The sequence below is a fragment of the Triticum urartu genome, chromosome 7 (assembly GCF_003073215.2).
Source record: "Triticum urartu cultivar G1812 chromosome 7, Tu2.1, whole genome shotgun sequence".
Taxonomy (NCBI): domain Eukaryota; kingdom Viridiplantae; phylum Streptophyta; class Magnoliopsida; order Poales; family Poaceae; genus Triticum; species Triticum urartu.
In genome coordinates this window covers 176,474,525-176,480,456 of record NC_053028.1, presented here as the reverse complement: position 1 = coordinate 176,480,456, position 5,932 = coordinate 176,474,525, and the positions used below count along the sequence as shown (strand labels likewise).

Here is a 5,932-nt window from a genome sequence, read left to right as displayed (position 1 = left end):
GCATATTTCCTTCACCGGCAGCCTCTCCAACTGGAACTACGGCTGCGGCGGCGGCTCCGTCCCCCTGGATCCACGACGGCTCCATCCCCTGGATCCATGGCGGCGGTGGCCTCCCGTCCCCTGGATACACATCGGAGGCAACCTCCTCTGCTTCCAAACGCAGCGACGCCCTCCCTCCCACACGCTGCTGGCAAAGTACGGGCCGTCAACCTCATGCGCGCCGGCGTCCAGCCATCATTGCTGCCGTCCCAGCTGCAGAGCGCCCACATCCCACTCTTCCCCTACTCGACGGGCCAAGCCATCACCTGCCGGGTTAGGAACCCCTGCCGCTGGTTCTCACCTTCCAGCGAAGGTGCCGCACCAGGCCATGTAGGCTACTGAAGGTGCATCAACATCTGCATTCCTTCTCACGGCTATGTTCTCTGACTTTTTGCTACTACGAACACCCACAGAGGAAGAGTAGTAACTCTGAATCTGAAGTTCTACCCGAAACTGAACTTCTACTTCTTCGCTACGTCGGAGTCCTTCATCGCTTGCACTACTTGCTTCTAGCATCTTGTCCATGGAGTCAAAGCGCTGCCTGGAGTGCCATCTTGGTTTTGGATGGGGCTCCGTCGCGACCCAGCTTCTCCCTGTACTCTGCATCTTGTTCACCACCGTGGCCGCCCTGCGTCCTCACAACTTCTACGGCTAGTCCACCAACGCGATGCCAGTGCACCCTGAGCAAAGCATGGGGTTTGTGCTAATGTGTCTATTCGTGCATGGGTGTGTGCGTGCATGCTAGCATTTGTGTGTGCGCTGGGTTTGTTGCTTGCATGCTGTGATGTATATGTATAGATTTTGTCTGAAGTTCATGTTGTGAACCCAACTAAGTTTGAACAAAAAAGATCACATCATTGCTGCTTTGAATTTGCTCCTATACCAGAAATATCGCTTCCATGTTGTTATACTATGTCCACTTATGTATTGTTTCTAAATGGCTTTTTGTCTGAAGGTCAGTAGTACCTTTGGGTGCAAAAAAGTTGATTCGTTTTCATGGGTCCTTTAAAAAAGAATGGGAAAAAGAAGTTTCCTTCTCCAGAATTCATCACTGCTCTGAAATGTTAATTCTTCTTGTGTGTTTCTAATGAGGCTTGTGCTTCATGGATAGAGAGATAGAGACATCAAGGAAATTGTTCATGTTTCCTTTCTGTCTATGTACTTCAGAAACATTTTGTGAGAGAGAAAAGGTGAGTGACGTACTCTTTTGAGAGATACAAAGTGCTTTGGGCTCCATTCTTTTTCTACACAAAATTATACGTTTGTGTCTCACCAATGTAGCCGCCAACAGATGCTTTGTACAAAAAAACCTTGGTTTCATGTGAGAAGTTCGACTATAAAATAAACACACGTTCACATATAGTAAAATTAGTGCAAATAAAAAATTTCGTGAGCCATGTATTGTTGATATTTTGTAAAACAAAAATTAAAATAACAGGCATGTTTGATGTTGTAACAATATATTTTTCTAAATTCTTAAAAAAACCCAAGAAGGTCAAAATGAAATAACTCAGTCGTTCAACTTTTTTAATAAGAAAACAAAATTTCCTCGTTTCTAGAAAAACAAGAAGTTCAAATTTTAATAATAGAGCGCTTCAAACTTTCATAAAAAAGATTTAAGAAATAAAACCAGGAATTCCATATTAAAAAGGTGAAGAAGTTCGATGATTATAGAAAACTCAGATTTTCCTCATAATTAAATAATGGAAACAAGAAGTTAAAAAATAAAAAACAAGAAGTTCAACTTTTAAAAATATAACGCTTCAAAATTTCATAAAAAAGATTAAGAAATAAACCACGAAGTCCATATTAAAAAGATGGAGAAGTTCGATGATTATAGAAAACTCAGATTTTCCTCGTAATTAAAGAATGGAAACAAGAAGTTCAAAAATAAAAAACTAGAAGTTCAACTTTTAAAAATATAACGCTTCAAATTTTATTAAAAAGATTAAGAAATAAAACCAAGAAGTCCAAATTAAAAATATGGAGAAGTTCGATGATTATAGAAAACTCAGATTTTCCTCGTTATTAAAGAATGGAAACAAGAAGTTAAAAAATTAAATAACAAGAAGTTCAACTTTTAAAAATAGAGCGCTTCAAAATTTCATAAAAAAGAATAAGAAATTCAGATTAATATTCATAAAAAACTCAGATATTTTCACGTACCCGAGAGAAGTTCAGCTTGATAACTGCCAGAAGTTCACGTACTACACGGTGTGCATTTTGTATTAAAAAGAATAAAAAAAGCAAAGACTAAAAGTTTGTTGATATAAGTTGAAGTCCTCCGTCGGAGAAAGTTAAAAAAAATATTATGAGAGAAGTTTATACAAAAGAAATACCATTTGTGTAACACTTGACGAATGGATGAGGAAATTACAAATGAAAAAATACGTCACAAAAGTTCAACGTGAAAACAGCAAGAAGTTCACCTACTACACTGAATGAATATCAGATGAAAAACTTTTAAAATCGTCGCGAGTATGAAAAAATGATCAACACGGGAAAGTTGTGTGTTTACAAAAACTTTCCATCGGTATATCACTTGCTCAGTTTCGGTGAGTGGATGAAGAGCTACGAGCAGTGGATGGAGATCTACGAGCAAAAAAAGCACGTGAAAAACAAAGTGAAGTTCAGATACACGCGCCGAGAAGTTCAGGTTCTTCACGCAGTGCATTTTCGAAGAATCTGTTTCGTGATAAAGGCAGAACGAATGATCTCGCCATTTTCGTAATTACTTGAAAACGGCTAGGAACCAGAGAAAACCATCAACATGAAAAAGTTTCGAATTTTCCGTAGCTTTTCAGCGGTATATCATTTGCCCCATTTCGATAAAGTTTGTATAAATTACGACAAGAATACGTTTTTAGTCATTTTCAAAACTGATATAAAACCGTAATGAATTAGCGGAAACAATATATACAAAAAAGTTTCGCATTTCTTTAAGATTTTCAACGCCATATCATTTGCTGCATTTGGACGTACGGTTAAAAAATTAGCTCAAAAATACGAACTCGGTGGAAGTTGTACCGTTTTCTAAATTACTTTTAAACTGTTCAAAATTAGAAAAAACCTTTAACATGAAAAAGTAGCATATTTTCATAAGCTTTCCAACGCCATATTATTTGCCTCAATTGGATTAGCCATTTAGAAATGGCATCGAAAAAATGAACTCGGCTGTTCGGTTTGCGAAATTCTACAATTTTCCAAATTACTCTTTAACCATAGGGAATTAGAGAAAACTTTCAGCATATGGAAGGAGCGGTTTTGCAGCAGCTTTCCAACGCCATATTATATGCCTCATTCCGATCAACAGTTTAAAAGTGTGATGGAAAATACGATTCACGTTTTTTGTATGAAGAAAAAACGGTTTTCAAAACTGCTCTTAAACTGCTTACATTTTGCTAAAAATTTAACTTGGGTCATGATACTGATGTCCATAGCTTTCCAACGGTATATCGCAAGCCTCATTTGGACACCTTTTAGCTGAAGTTCAACCTAGTACTCGGGGAAGGTCAGGCGCGTTACTCGGGAAGTTCATGTTGTGATGAGAATATTATTCTGATCCCGTGATCAGAATAGTGTTTATGTATATATATATATAGTGGCACTACTCTAATCTTGGGATTATAATAGTTATTTGGATCACGGTGTACCCCTAAAAGGGCCCGATGGGAAGTTCCTGATATCTGGCGAGCTAACAGAAAAGGCCCAAAGCCCCAACCTCTTATTCTATCGCCCATCTTCCCCCGTGCCCGCGACCTCCAGCCGGTGCCCACCTTCCCCCGCCCCCGCCTCCTTCTGGGCGCGACGCCGGCCCCGCCTCCTCCGGCGCGAAGCCGCCGCCCCCAACTCCTCTTGGCGCGTCGCCGCCCCCGGGTCCCTAAGCGCCTCCCGCCGCAGCCGGCCCCGCCTCCTCCGGCGCGAGGTCGCCGCCCCCACCTCCTCCGGCGCGAGGCCGCCGCCCCCACCTCCTCCTGGTGCGCCGCCGCCCCCCTGTCCTGACGCACCTCCGGCCTCCACCGGCCGCCACTCCGCCGCAACCACCACGCCGGCCTCCCTCCCCCCTGGATCCACCGCGGTGGCGGCCTCCCTGCCCCTGGATCCACCGCGACGGTGCCTCGCTCCCCCTGGATCCACGGCGGCGGCGGACAGCCTCCCCCTGGATCCACCAGCCGTCAACCTCCCCCCGAGCACCTCCCTTCTTGTGCTGCAACCGGGGCACCGCTACTGCGCCACCCGCCCCAAACACCGTAGCTCCTCCTCCATGAATACATCACGGATGTCCACCTGCTCAACGACGGCGCCAACCTAACTCTGACCATGGCGATAGTCGACGGACGCCAATGTTGCAGGTATTGCTGCTACTTCTCTTCCCCGATCTCACTCCCTCCCTCTCCCTGACCTCTCTTTCTTCACAAATATCTTCTCTGCTGGTGGATTTGAACTTCTTCAAATTTGCACTAAAACTAACTGCAAAAATGTTTCTGTATTTTGCTTATGAAAGAATTGACTTGATGTTTGAACTGCAGGCCTGTCTTCTTTGACCGGAAGACGCTCTAGTTTAGCAGCATCAACAATGGAAAAAAGAGAGGAAGAAAATGGATGTCAGGCTCATCTCTGGAGTCTTTGCAATCCTTTCATGCTAGGTGTTTGTGTAAAGCATGCTCATGCATGCCTGTGGAAGTTGAAAGGAAACAAATGTTCCAGTATCACTATCAGCATATATTTTCTAAATGTCAACCCAGAGAAAACGCGATGGCGCGACTAGTCTAGATTGTGAGGAGAAGTTCATATTCAGAAAGGATATAAGTTCACATAAGCTAGTGACCATGGACAAACAAAGACCCAAAAATTGTTTTGTTGTCTAAAAAATGTTTACAATATTTTTTGTATGTGAATGTGTACAATCAAAACAATGCGTGTGTGAATATAGGTTGCTAGTCATTAATCTGTTGTTATATCTATCATCAACTATTTCCTTTGTTTTTGAGAAATCTTGTGAAGAAATAATATTCCACTCGAAAATTCCTTGGAAAGTTCAGACACATCGTGCACATGGAAAATCATGGGAAGTGCTTCTAGTCGAGAGCAATACCACGCAAAAAGTGAAACCACCGTGGAGAAGAAAAGTTAGAGGGGAATTGTAGTGTTTGTAGTGTGGAAAAGAGAGAAGAAAGTTGACGTTCAAAACGAACCAAAAGGCATTTAGAAAAAAGAGTTTGCTGAAAAGCAAAAACTAGAAGTTCACAAAACAAAAAAGCCCATATATAAGTTAAAAGACAAGACAATATAATTAAATATCTGTTTCTAAAACTAAACTAAGAAGTTCAAGTTTGGAAAATATAGCAGGTCAATGTTTATAAAAAAATCAGAAATTTTTGTATGTAAAAATAAAATCAAGAAGTTCAAATTAAAAAAACCAAAGTTGTTTAAAAAATATAAAAATTGAGTTTTCCCTGTTATGTCCAAAAAATATAGAAGGTCAAATTAAGTAACGGAGCGGTTCAATATTTATTACAAAACTAGTATTTTTCCATTACTAAAATAAATAAACCAAGAAGTCGAAATTACCAAAATAGTGTAGTTCGATATATATCGAAAACTCATTTTCTTTGTTATTAAATAATCAAAAATCAAGAAGTTCAAATTAAAAATCACGGAGTAGTTCAATTTATAAGGATAGCTCAAAATATTTACGTTCTACGAAAAATAAAAGTATGAAGTTCAATTTGAAAGGAAATGTTTGATGCTTCTTTAAAAACATATTTTGTAAGAATAAAACTAAGAAGTTCAAAATAAAATAACAGAGAAGTTTGAAGTATATTAAAAAATCATTTTTTCCTCGTTATTAAAGAATAAAATGAAGAAGTTCGAATTAAATACAAGAACAACA

The 5,932-nt window shown here is 40.4% G+C and overlaps 1 long non-coding RNA gene across 1 annotated transcript; it reads left to right on the top strand.

The window, feature by feature from the left end:
• Positions 1–3,761: 3,761 nt before the first annotated feature.
• On the top strand, positions 3,762–4,748 carry LOC125522817. The gene is made up of 2 exons (XR_007289979.1): positions 3,762–4,391; positions 4,569–4,748. It is a non-coding gene; the product is annotated as an uncharacterized LOC125522817 (long non-coding RNA).
• Positions 4,749–5,932: the final 1,184 nt, after the last annotated feature.